Genomic DNA, 14,449 nt, shown 5'->3' on the forward strand with positions numbered 1-14,449 from the left:
AAGAAAATCTATTTTAAGAAGAACAAGAATAACAGCAGCATCCATAACAGTTTAAGATAAAATGGTAAAGGAAACAAAGGGAAAGAGGGCAGGGGATGCAAGAAGGAAAACATCAAGGAAAGAAAGACAAATAGTAAACGAATGCAAAGGAAAAGTTAAAGGAGAAATGGAAAACAGAAAAAAGAGAAAGAGAAAATTGCTAAATGAGATCAAAAGTCAGAGGCAGAAATTCAGAGGCCAAAGAATCAAAGAGGATGAGGAAGGAAAGAAAACACAGAAGTGTGAGAAAAATAAAAACAAAAGAAAAAACAGAAAAAGTGAAACTGGAAAGAAATAGAGAAAGGAAGAGAAATGAAGGGGGATGAGAAGGAGAATAGGAAAAAAAAGGTGAAGAGAAGACAAAGGCAGGACACACGGGAAGAGGAGAAGGGCCACACAGCACACTCACTGTCGGTGTGAAACGCAGCGGTTGGTGCAGAGCAAAGAGCCCAGAGCAGCCCACCGCACAGTGGGCACAGCACAGCACCAGGGGCGCGGCGAGCTCGCCAGGAGTGTGCTCTCCTGAGAGGTGCCCACGCCCGGGGGACAGAGGACGAGTCGCACAGTGTTGGGCCTCTCCCAGAAGAACAAGAACAGAAGCACCTCGGGGACGAGAGAAAAGGACAGGCGGGATGGGGGGGGGGGGAAGGCGAGAGAGGGTGAGGAGGGAAAGAAAAACAGGGGACAAAAGTAAGGAAGAGAAGGGAGAGGACAAAGGGGAGGAGGAGGAGGAGGAGAACCAGTGGAAGAGGAACAAGAAAAACAGCAGCAGTCACAATAAATTAGGAAGCAAAGATGATGGAAGCAAACAGGAGAGAGGGTGGTGGAACGCAAGAAAGAAAATGGAGAAGAAAAATCAAGGAGAAGAACAAGAAAGAAGAAAAGAAGATAAAAGAAAAAGGAAAAAAGGACAAACAGAAAAAGAGAAAAGATAAAAATGAGGTTAAAAGGAAAGACATTACAAGCTCAAAACATCGAACGGGAAAATATAAAAAAGAAAATACAGAAATACGAGAAATTGAAAAATGAAAAAACAGAAAAAAGAAACAGAAGAAAGAGAGAAAGGAAGATAAAAGCAAGAGAACGGGAAAGAAAAGGACAAAAAGCATGACAAGAAAAGGGCAAGAGGGAGGAGCAACAGGTGGACCACAACCAGCACAAGCACCGTCTGTGTGAAACACAGCCGTGGGTGAAAGCAAACACACCAACAGCAACAGCTCAACAGCCAGGGATAAAACATCGCGAAGCGAGCAAATTCAACACAAGACGGAATATTAAAAGCTGTCAGAGAAAAGAGACAGATCACCTATAAAGGAAAACTCATCTGAATCATGACAGACTTCTCGACACAAACCATCAAATCAAGAAGACCTTGGAGTGAAGCATTCCAAGTCCTGAAAGAAAATAACCTCCAACTCAGATTGATGCGAAAGAAAGCCTTGAGGCTCTCGTAGGTAAATAGATACAACCTGAGATCACACTCAGGGGTAAAAAGGTTCAGAGTCACTTAGGTGAATAGTGGGTTGCTTCCCTAATACAAAACTAAAGGAGTTAGTGGGGCCCAAAATGTACAACACATTCTGTGAAAGTGAAAAGGGAAGGAATTGTCTAAAAAAGGAAGGCAGTGGCCATTGTTAATCTATCATCATGATTTGAAGCCATATTGTTTTCATTGTTCTGTTTAGTTTGGTTTTATTTTTTGTTTCAGTTTGTCTACTGGTATTAGATTTGATGGCATGCACAGCTATTCCAAAGACAGCAGGATTTATTATGGTAACCATTTCTTATTTCCTATTAGCTTGATTTGAAGCCCTGGATTGCTTTCATTGTTTTGTTTTGACTTATTTTATTCTATTCTGTTTTGTTATATAGTATCAAGTCTGACGGCATAGGCAATTATTTTGACGACAATAAGTTGCACTACGATAACCCATTGTATTTTTACTATTATCTTCTCTTAAAGTCCTATAATGTCTCCCTTGTTTTGTTTTTATTGATTGTTCTGTACTGTTTTGTTTAATTTTGCTATCCCTGATAATATGGGCAATTCTTTTGAAGATAACAAGAGGCATTATGGTAGCCATTTTTTTTTTTTTTTTTGTCTTTTTCCTTTTTATCAGTACCGGGGATCGAACTCACGACTGCCTGCTTCCAAGGCAGGCGCTTATGCTGCTGAGCTAAACCTCCAGCTCCGTGGTAGCCAGTATTAATCTCCTTGTATTTTGTTTTTAAGTCATATACCATGACTTAAAAACATGTTTTTAAGTCATATACCATTTTAATGGTACCATATTAATACCATGTTTTTAAGTCATATACCATTCATTCTTTTGTTTGGATTGACTCTATTTTGTTTTGTTTCATTTGGCTTTATTCTCTTCAAAATAAAATTTTAAAAAATAAAGTACCAGTCCCTGGAGGTTATTCTAGTTACCCTGACATACATTACATTCCTCTAGGATTTTCAGTATTCAGTCACCGAACAGATAGTCACTAGCTATCTGCAGTACTTGAGTGTGGTAAGCTCAGATGTTGTGACTTTCTAATATTCTCACTTTCTAGAAACCTATCCTATGCTTAGCTTTATCTGCACTGATTAGTTCAGAGTAAACAACTGACCCAAGGTAACTCCTTAAAAGCCTTGACTCAGACCTCTGGACTAGAGGCCCCAAAATATAGACCTACTCATCTTTGGCAAAGGCAGCTGGAAGTCTGAAAACTCAGAAATAGTCAATAATCATGACTCTCCATGGAGAGAACTAAAAGTCACACAAGAGAAAGAAGAGAGGAGACAAAGAAAGAGCTCTGCCAATTTTTGTTCCTAGACTACAGCTACATCCCTGATCTCGCTGAAGCTGACTTTTCAAATATTCCATAGGATTCTCTATTTTGCTAGTTCTATTGGATGCTATCATTCATTTGTGATAACTGTAATGTATTCCTCCCAAAATTCAAAGGCCCAGTCCAAAAATGGGCATCTGAGATCAACACACAGTTCTCAGATAAAGAAATACAAATGGCAAATAAATACGTTAAAAAATGTTCATCATCATTAGTCATTAGAGAAATGCAAATTAAAATCACACTGAGATACCATCTCACTCCTGAAAGAATGGCCAGGGTAAAGAAAACTACCAACAACAAATGCTGGAGAGGCTGTGGGGAAAAAGGAACTCTTCTGCACTGTTGGTGGGAGGAGTGTAGACTGGTGCAATCACTGTGGAAGTCAGTCTGGAGATTCCTCAAAAAGCTGGGATTGGAAGTCCCATTTGTTCCAGCTATTCTGTTTCTGGGCATATTCCCAGAAGGACTGAAAACATCATACCACAGTGATGCATGTGCATTCATGTTTATAGAAACACAATTTGTAATATCCAGATCTTGGAAACAACCTAAGTGTCCATTAACTGAGGAATGGATAAAAAAGATGAGGTATTTTTATACTATGGAGTACTACTCAGCTATAAAGCATGATCACATTGAGATATTTATAAATAAATGGACACAACTTAAGGCCATACTCATACATGAAGTAAATCAAACTCACATGTATAAATACTGTATAGTCTCCTTAGTGTAAGAAATGGTAAGAGTACATAAGGTAATCATGGTTCCCCATTATATTGCTTTGAAGTCTTATAATATTTTCATTCATTTGTTGGAATGGTTTTATTCTATTTTGTTTGATTTTATTATGTGTATGGTATAAACAGCTACTTTGAAGAAAACAAGACATGAGAGCTGATTTAATATCATTTTGCTTTGAAGTCCTACCATGCTTTTGTTTTTCTGTTTCCATTGGTTCTATCATGTATCTTATTGGATTTTAATATGTGTGACAGTATAAACAAATTTTAAAGGAAAATGAGATATTATAGTAGCCAATGTTCATTATTGGTTTTTTGGTTTTGAATGTCCTGTAATACTTTCATTCTCTTGAATGGTTTTATATTATTTTGTTATGTTTGATACTATTGTGTGTGAAGGTATGCTCAACTATTTCAAGGAAAAGAAACATTATGGTAGCTACTGTTAATATCTGGTTGTCTTATCATGAAGTGCTGTGTTGCTTGCATTGTTTTGTTCTGATTTGCTTTGTTCTGTTCTCTTTTGTTTTAGTCTCTTTAAAATAAAAAAATTTAAAAATGTAATGTATTAAGGTACAATATCAGTTTCTGAGGACATAGAAAACATAGTCTCTGTCCTCAAGAAGCTTAAAGGATAATGTGATGGCTGGTAGTTTGGTTTCAGTGTAGTATGGTAAGTTCTGTAAAGGTGGGGAATACAGGGTACTGTGTGCCCTTACAAGATGCAACCAGAAAGGCTTTCCAGAAGAGGTGGACCAAACATCCAACACCCACAATTTAAAGGAGAAAGTGGTTTAGTTGAGTCATGACTTCAGGGGATTTAGCCCATGGTCAGCTGGCTCCAAGAAAAGAACATCATGGCGGAGGGGCATGGTGGAACAAAGCTTCTCATTTCATGGCAGCCTGAAAGCAGACCGGGGGACAGCACCAAAGATGAAGGGGTAAGGGGCCAAATACAGTATCTAAGATCATTCTATGATGCACTCAGCCATGCCAATTATAATCCCCTGGTCAGCTCCCAAGCCAACCAAGTAGACAATTAAGCTAAACTGTCACAAGGTACTACGTAATAGTACCTTGTGTACTAGGCGCTAGACCACAGCATCTCAAGCTCAGCACTACTGACATTTTGGGTCCAATAACTCTTTGTGGGGGCATTTCCCATGAACTGTTGGATATTGCACAACATTATGGCTTTTATCCAATGGCACCCATTCTTTGTCTCTCCTATCACAACCATCAGTGTCTCAAATAAAAAATGGCCATGGATGTTGTTGTGTCCCTTTGGAGTGGGAGCAAAAAATGTTCACCTCTCTCTTCCAATAGTTTTATGTTGACAATGAAGACTGATACATGAAATATGGCCAACATGAAATAATGACTGCCTTATGGAATAAATGTGATTTCTTTACAGACGGTCCCTTTGCACCAGAGGTTGACAATTTCCTAGCAGCTTAAATTCCTTAGGCAACTCCTTGGCACATGCCCTGGAAAATTTGTTGAGATATTCTTGTCTCAATAGAATTAAATCCTTCATTACCATTTCCTGCCATGAACTATTTCCTTCTGAAGAGGCTTTCCTACCTACGCTGATTAAATTTAAATGATTAAAATTTCTCCATGGAGAAGCCCTGTTGTCTATTTACAAAAATGATCCCAGAAGCACAGTATCCATGAGTCTAAAGCAATCATGGAATCTTTGATGACTTTGGCACAGGGTACAGGAAAAAATATGCAATTCATCTTTGTTTTTCAGATATCACAACCAGAGCCTGCTTACATTATTCATATTGGTACATTTGCAAATGCCACAGCATCGTGTGAATTTTTTCTGGAAGAGGATGTATATGATGAGTTTGCTTGTTTGTAAATATAGTACCTGATAACTGCTACTGTAAACAGCTGCAGCCATTGTTCATTTCTTCTAGCTGCATAGAAAAGTTAACATTTTACTTGCAAAGTGTCTTCTCTGGTTTTGATTTTAGTTTTTGCTTTTTGGTGCCAGGGGTTGAACCTATAGCCTCATCCACACTAAGTACAAATTCTACCACTGAACTACACTCCTGTCCCATTTTCTGATTTATTTTTAATACTAAGGTTTGAACCCAGGGCCTTACACAGCTTAGCAAGTACTTTACCACTGAGACCTTTTTGTAGTTTTATTTTGAGACAGCATCTAACTAGATTTCCCAGGCTGGCCTGAACTTTTCAGTCCTCCTTAGCCTCCCAAGTAGCTGGGTGTGATCCTAGCTTGTAATACTGTACAACACTAAGCCCAGCTCAAAAACGTTCTTTAATTGCATGCAATTATCTGTTAATCAGAGAGAACAACACCTGCCTTGCAAGGTTCTGATGGAGATTAAAGTAAACAAACAAACTGTATACTTCATTGATGTAGGGAAAGTGCTTTGCCCCCTCTAAGAATCTTCAGGATGGAAATTCATTCTGCAAATCAACAGCATCTTACAGTCACTGCCAGTGATGGCATGGTCACAACCTAGCTGTCCTCACCTGCCCACACTCAGGCTTGTTGGCAACCCTGGTGATGTTACCAAGAACTCCTCAATTGTCCATGCATAGCCCATCACTTTGAGGAAGAAGTTCAAGTTCTAGTCATTGAGTGAAACTATCTACCGATAATTTAAGGAAGAACTACACCATAATTTGCAGGACAAGTATTAGAGGTATGGAGAAAATCCCAGAGAGGACTAGAGGTCATTTACTGTGGGATGCTGTGTCACTTACTCTCAAAGGGACAGAAAACAAGGCTGGGAAGAGAAACAAGGAGCTCAACAACTCTGAGTCATAAAGCAATTCAATAAACATAGACTTTGTGGGAAACTTTTAGGAATGTCTTCATCATTTGTATTTTCCTTTTGCTGTATGCACAAGTGATATATAATGAAGAAATCAAATCCTCATTAAGTTAAAAATAGCCCTTTCAAAGTGTACAACAAAATCCCACTGGACAATAAAGCAATTAAGTAATATTTTAATTGTACTTTTTTCCATAGTGACAAAATAATTAGTCACATGGACTAGCAATCTGTTAAATTACATGAAAATAAAATCTATTATGACCAAATATATAGAGATGTATAGGGATATCCATAGAAACAATACAAACAGTAGAAACAGTAAACTGTGGGATGTTTTTCCTCAATGGCAAGAGATTTGAATTCAATAGATGTCTGAATAAGGCAATTTTTTTCCTTTTGGTAGATGCTGGTAAGAAACCCAGGGACCAATAAGCAGATACAAAATAGTCACAACTCAGTGACATCCAGAAGGTACAGCCTAATTTACAGATTGACTGGCACAGAGGCTAGAAGCTAACCTGCACTGTCCCTGCATCCCTGCCTACCCCAGATAACAGCAAATTGGGGAGGACAGCAAAAACTCAAGTCAGCATGCTTCTGAAAGGCTCTGAGCAATACGGAGAGGGCCAGAGACCCCCAGGACACTCCAGTCTGAAAGAAACCAGAAACATGACAAGAGATAGAAATTTTTAAAAATCTCCAGCTGCCCAACATGAGAAAATAAGCCCAAAAGAAGTAAACACTGAAGAGAACAAGCACAGTAACCATCCAATACTGGACATAGCATCAGCCAAAATTAAAAAATACCTCCGTGACCTCAAAGATGAATTTAAAAGCTGTACTCCTGATCCAAGTGAGGCAAGATATAAAGAGATTAATTAAAGAAATGACAAGCCCCACCCAAGAGAACACAGATAGAAGAACTGAGGAAATCAGAAAAGAAAGAGAAACTTCTGAAGAAGAATTTAAACATAACTTAGAATACATGAAACAGATCCAAAGAGATTACCAGGAAACTAAAAACTGCATTGAACACTGGCAAAATATCCTGACAGAAACTAAAGACAGCCTTCTGAAACTTGAAGAGAGATTTATGACATATGATTGTGAAAGAAAAAGCCTCTTAAAAATAACAAGGAACCAGAAAGAAACAATTCAAAGGCTAGAAGATGACAAAAAGATACATAACTTAAGAATAAAGAATGTGAGTGAGGAAGCAGGAGCAACCAAAAATGAAATACAAAGAATATCCACAGATATATTAAAGCAAAATTTCCCATGTATAGCAAAAAGAAATGATATCCAGATAAAAGAGGCATACAGAACACCAGCTACCTACAACCAAAACAGATCTACGCCTAGACATATAATAATCAAGATTCCAGAAATCCACCAAAAGAACAGAATATTAAAAGTAGCTAGAGAAAAGAAGCAGATTACCTACAATGGGAAAATTATCAAAATAACAACAGACTTATCAACACAAACTCTTAAGTCAAGAAGGGAATGGGGAGAAATATTCCAAGTCCTGAAAGAAAATAATATGCAACCAAGGCTCATATACCCATCAAAACTCTCTCTCAAAATTAATGGAGAAAGAAGATGCTTCCAAGACAAGGAGGAACTGTGGGAGTTCGTGGCCACCAATCCAGAGAGTGCTGAAGGACATTCCAGAGAGAGGAAGGGATACCAGGATTCCAGCAACAGTGGCAGAGAGGCCTCAATGAATGGGGCAGACAGTGGAATGAGGGAATAAGGTGGACAAATTATAGCAGAAAAGTGGAGTAGTAGACATGAGGCAGAGACGGTAAGCTATAGTCTTTAGTATAGACAGCTCTGAAACACTATAAAAAAAGGCAAAGGTCATTGTTAATAGTGTATCAGGATTTAAAAGACACAATAGTCTTATTGCCATATTTAGTTTGAATTTAATTTATTCTGGTCTGTCCACTCATGTCAGATTTGAGGGCACAGACATCTGACCCAAAAATAGCAGGTTATACCATGGTAACTATCCTTACTTTCCTATTAACTTAAACTGAAATCCTGTATTACTTACATTGTCTTACTATGACTGATCTTAATTGAATCTGAATCATAAGACCATGGGTTGGCCTTGGCTGATTTTATTTGAATTTGGTATGCTTGTTAGTATCAACCCTAAAAGTAGAGGCAACTACTCTGAAGATGACAAGATGTAAAGGATATCCATACTGGTATTAACTATTAACAGCTCTCAAATCCTACAACGCTTTCAAAGTTGTGTTTTTATAAAAATGGGTAATACTATGTTTAACTATATTAAGATGGTGTTGTGGACAAATCTATTGAAAATAACAAGAGAAAACATAGTAACTACAGAAGATCACCTATATTGTGGTCTTATATGTCTTTTCCATTGCATGTTTTTCTAGGAATTTGTTTTTCTGTCTTGTTACGACTTGGTTTTCCCTATAATACAGAGAGGATAGATATATATGTAGAAATTCACACATGAGTTTTTTAAAAAAATTATTTATGGGAACAGATTATATAATGCAAGATGTAATGAACAGATACTCTGAAGAAGAGACGCTAAGAAACCCGAGGCTAATTTTGTAGCATTATGATATAAATTATAGTAATACTATTGTTCGCTGATTAGAATGACATTGGTCTGGTCTCTTGAGTTCAATTTCAGCATATGTAGAGATGGGGACGCCTACCATGAAGAGAATGAGAGATGCGATGGTAGTTATTATTGTCTTCCCTAATGTTGCATCTTGAAGACCTAAAAAGCCTTCATCATCCTGTAATGATTTGATTAGTTCTATAATATGCAATAAGTGTATAAAGTGGGTGAAGATGGGGACAACTATTTGTAAGAAACTAGAGACAGTTAGATAGACAGTGAAGATCTCCAGTGGACTTGCTTTGAAATCTGTATTTCTTTAAATTGTTTTTTTTAACTGTTTTGTTCTGTTTTGATATGTTTAATCTTACCCTCCTTGAGATGTAAAACAAGTGTGTAGGACTGATAACCAAATTACTGAGTTTTTGTTCAATCATTGAGCAGAACTGTTTGTAGTGTCACTTTTTGAATGTCATTCTAAATACTTTAATTTTGTAACCTGAACAGCTATTTCTAAGGTGACAATATGTAACTTATCAACCAGAGATTTCTTACCATTTGTTTTTTGTAATTTTGTATTATTTCTACCCTTTTTTATCTCCATGTATTTTTTTGTTTCCTTTTCTTTAAATAAAAAAAAAAGATACACTATGATGCCCATTATGGTTTGACTATTATCCTTTTTTTGAAGTCATGTAAGGTCTCCAGTGTAGGGTTTTATTGGTCTTGTTCTGTACTGTTTTGATCAATTCTATTATACCTGATGATATAGGCAACTCAGTTTAAAAATAGCAAGAGGCACAATGATAACCACTTTTGATCATCTGGTATTCTATTTTTGCATCATATACTATGCCCACCCTTCTGTTCTAACTGACTCTGTTTTGCTTAGTCACGTTTGGTTTTATTCTCTTCAAAAAAGTAATAAGAACTGTGGGAATAATAAGACCCAAAAAGTCTAATTGTTATTGTAAAAAAGAGAGGAAAGGAAGGTGGACTAAGAGATGTAACTGCAGGTATGTTCGAGTGTGTAGGATGGAAAACCATATTACTGAGATTTTGTTGGATCATTGAATGGAACTGTCTCCAATATCACTGTATGAATATTCACTTTATATGCTTTAATTTTGTAATTTGGACAAGTGTTTCTGGGAAGATAATATGTAACCTATTAACTGGTGATTTCTTACTGTATATTTTTTTCTTTAAATTCTGTATTACTTGTACACTTTTACTGCTTTGTTTTTTATGTCCTTTCTTTTTTTCCTCTTTAAATAAATAAATAAATGCATTTTAAATGAGAAAAAAAAAAAGAAAAAGAAACCCCAGGGACCTCTCTGACTGCTCTTCCACTAAGCTACCCCGTGGGGTACTAATTTTATACCCTATCAAGTTTTTTACCTATACTATAATAAATATGTTTTCTAAACTATTATATAATTAAATAAGTCTGAACTTGTCAGCCATCATCTGGGACCAGTAGCCAGGATGGGCTGGGAGAGCCAGCCAGCCGTACCCCTATGCGTCAGCCACAGGGGAGTCTCTGTGTAGCTCTGTGTCTGAAGAGGTCTGCGTCACATCCCACCACCTCCCCCAGGAACCTAGGTTAAGAAAAAATCAGGTGCCTGGCCCATTCCCCTATACCATGGATAGAGGGCAACAAATTTGGAACGTGTGTGGGACCCCACAACCAGTTCATCCAGAAGAACCCAGGAAAACGTCAAGACAAAGGAACAAAAGTCAATCTCAGACCTCCAGCCCACACAGAACAAGTCTGAGAGACACACACATGGAAGAAACTAGAAGTTGCACACCTGAAATTTCTGAAACGATAGCAATTGAAGTGAAGAAATAACTTCATCAGGCTGTAAAAGGATTCAGATTGGAAATAATACCTCAGAAAAAAGAAGAAATCACAAACATAATGAAGTAATTGTTCAGCATATCTAAAGAACACGTAGACAAAAAAAGGAGAAGCATAAGAAAATGAGGGAAATCTTGAATGGACAGTATAGGAAAGAAGACAGTGCATGAAACAGATTCAGAGCTGTCTAGGAAGTTAAAAACTCCACCAAAAGCTGGCAAAACAGCCTGAAAAATCAGAAGGTAGACTATCAGACCCTGAAAACAGGATTGCAGCTAGCAGTTGTGAAAGGAAAAATCTCTTAAAATAATCAGGATCTTAAAATCTCTTAAAAATAACAATTCTATTGAATAGCTGCAAGACAATGCAAAAAATAATTTAAGACTGTTCAGTGTCAGTGAGAAAGCAGTGGTCAACACAAATGACATACAAATACTATTTACAGAAGTAATAGCAGAAAATTTCCCAAGCATTGGAAAAAACCTGACATATAATAAGTGAGGGCCACACAGAACTCAACTAGCCATAAACAAAATAAATCTACATCCAGACATATACTAATCAAGATCCCAGAAATTCAACACAAGAACAGAATATTAAAGGTTGTTAGAGAAAGGAAACAGATTACCTATCAAGGAAAACCCATCAGAATCATGGCAGACTTCTCAACACAAACTGTAAGTCAAGAAGAGCTTGGAGTGAAGTGTTTCAAGTCCTGAAAGAAAACAACTTCCAACCCAGATTGATGTACCCTGCAAAACTATCTTTCAAAATTAATGGAGATATAAAATATTTCTACGATAAAGAACAACTAAATGAATGCATGACCACCAAACCAAGCCTACCAAGAGTGCTGAAGGATATTCTAGAGAGATAAAGATTACCATGGTTCCAGGAACAGCAGCAGCGGGAGATCACTGAGCAGGGCAGGCAATTGAATGGAAGAAAGAAGTAGGGGCCCAATGGCAGGAGGATAGCATGGCAGAGATGAGCCAGTGCATGCTGATCATAACCATTAATATAGATGACCTCAATACACCAGTAAAAAGAAACACAGGCAGAATGGATCAAGAGACAGGATTCATCAATATGCTATACACAAATCATGGTTTATGTCAGTGGCCCCCAGGCCTCATGCATTTACATTGTGCATTTGTGATTGGTTCATTGTCTAGCGCTTAGATTGATGGTGTCAGTGCTACGTCAGCATGCAATGTAATGGCAGGAAGAAGGTGTATGTCTCTCTCTTGCCAGTTTCTGCTTGCTGTTTGCAGCCCATCATGAGCTGCGGCCCCACCATGGCATCCTGCCTTGGAGCCAACTGAGTATGGACTGAAGTCTCCAAAAACTGTAAGAAATAAACCTTTCTTTTCCCAACTTTAGGTACCGGGTATTTTGTCTCATCAACAAGTAAAAAGTAACTAAGACAACAAGAAACACATTTGACTTAAGAGGAAATTCATGGACTGAAGGTTGGAGAAGAGAAGATAATATACCATATTCCATGTGACAAAGACCCAGAAAAAAGCAAGAGTAGCTTGCCCATCAGCTGCAGAATGGTATTGTTATACAATGAAAAGCTACTCAGCTATAAAGAAAGATAATCTCAAGTGGATGGAACTTGAGATTATGCTCATTGGTGAAATGGTTCGCTCATATGAATGAACATCCTGTTGTCTCCCTAGCTGAAAAAACTGAAGGCATTAGTGGCATCTAAAACATACAATAGATATTGTGAAAGTGAAAGGGGAAAATGGTAGCCATTGTTAATTTCCTATTATCTCATTTTGTAGCCCTGGATCATTTTCATTGTTTTGTTTGGTTTGGTTTTATTCTGTTTTGTTTTCTATTCTATTATGTCTAATGGTATGGACAGTTATTTTGAAGATAACAGACATTATGATAGCTGTTGTTGATTTCCTCTTATTTTATTTCTAAGTCTTGTATTGCTTTGATTGACTTTATTCTGTTTCATTTTGTTTGTTTTTTTCTCTTTAAAATAAAAAATAGGAAAAAAGAACTTAATAAGACTTTTAACTAGTCAATAATTTAACTCAAAAATATAACATTATTTGAGAAATCCATAATATAAATAAAGTGATAAATAAATGCTAGATGATAGGAAGCAGGGAGATGGATCTTTTGCAGAAGAGAAAGGACCAAGAGATGGAGTAGAGGGGAAGGAGAGAAGGTGAAAGAAGGCAAAAAGAATTAAGATATGTACCAACTTCCCGTGAGGACTATTATTATCTACTGCAAATGAATGCCAATAAAAATTCAAAAAATATATTAATTTAAAAGTTATTGTGACAAAGTATATTCCCTAGTACACTCATTGAGAATGCTTTAAGTCAGAGAGTTGTAGGGTCCCTCTGGACCAGACTCTTGATATCAGGGGCTGCTTTTGCTGTAAAACCTGGAGTCTAGAAGGATCTCCAAGGCTCAAAGCAAGCCGATCAGCCTGCCTGTGGTGTTAAGATTACTCACCCCCAGGGGGCAGCAAATCACCTCAAACCACTTTTCTTGGGGTAAATCATGGAATTATGTGGAGACTGGGGTTGTTTGTTTTCACTTTTGTTTTTTCTATTCATATCTTGTGAAAGATACATTAATAAAAATATATTCCAAAAAGCTGAAAACTTGAGGTATTACAACCTCAACAAGTGTTTCTTTATAACAACAATAGTTGTTATAATAAAGAAAATATTTTCCAGGACATTTTCAACTTGATTTATGAGTAATAATCAAACATTCTGCTTGGGGATCACGAGTTAACGGAAGCTAGATTATGACGTTTGCTTTTAACCAAATAGCTTGTTAAATTAACTTCAGGGGCTTTGGCAGAGAGATCTCAAGATTGACGTTATATTGTGCGAGTCTGAAAAGCAGCACAAGGAGAAATGCCGGAGCCTTTGAAGCTCCATCCAAGTCCTATGTGAAAGGGAGCAAAGGGCATTCTTTGGTCACGTCTGTAACTGTCTGTATGGCTAGAGTCATTACAAACAGATGAACAGTAAACTACAAGATATGATATGGACCCACCATCACTAAATAACAATTTTATTTATATCACAAATGATAACCTAGATGAAACTGATCACTCTAATAAAAATGACAGTGGTGGTATAGCTCTAATCTTTCTCATAGGATTTTTTTTTTTTTTTTGGTACCAGGGATCAAACTCATGCCCTAGAAATTACCAGACAGGCACTTAGGCCGCTGAGCCTCACATAGGATTTAAAGTCATCTCCATGGAGTTGGAAGTCCTTTAGACACAGTGATGATGAGAATGCAGATGCAGACGGCAGAGACTAAGAAAACAGCTGGAGGAAATAGGAGTCCCCAGTGGCTCATCAAGGGTCTAGCAGTGAGAGCACACAGCCAGGTGGGGCCTCCTAGTGACCCACCAAGGCTCCAGCAAGGGCACTCGCCCCACCATTTGGTAATTTAGGTGAACCAACTTTTTTTTAAAATTTTATTTAAAAGAGAAAAAACAAAACAAAGCAAAGTGGTGTAAGGGTACAAGTAA

Source organism: Cavia porcellus, unplaced genomic scaffold, assembly GCF_034190915.1.
Source record: "Cavia porcellus strain 051 isolate PalLab524CR breed Dunkin Hartley unplaced genomic scaffold, mCavPor4.1 scaffold_10, whole genome shotgun sequence".
Classification (NCBI taxonomy): domain Eukaryota; kingdom Metazoa; phylum Chordata; class Mammalia; order Rodentia; family Caviidae; genus Cavia; species Cavia porcellus.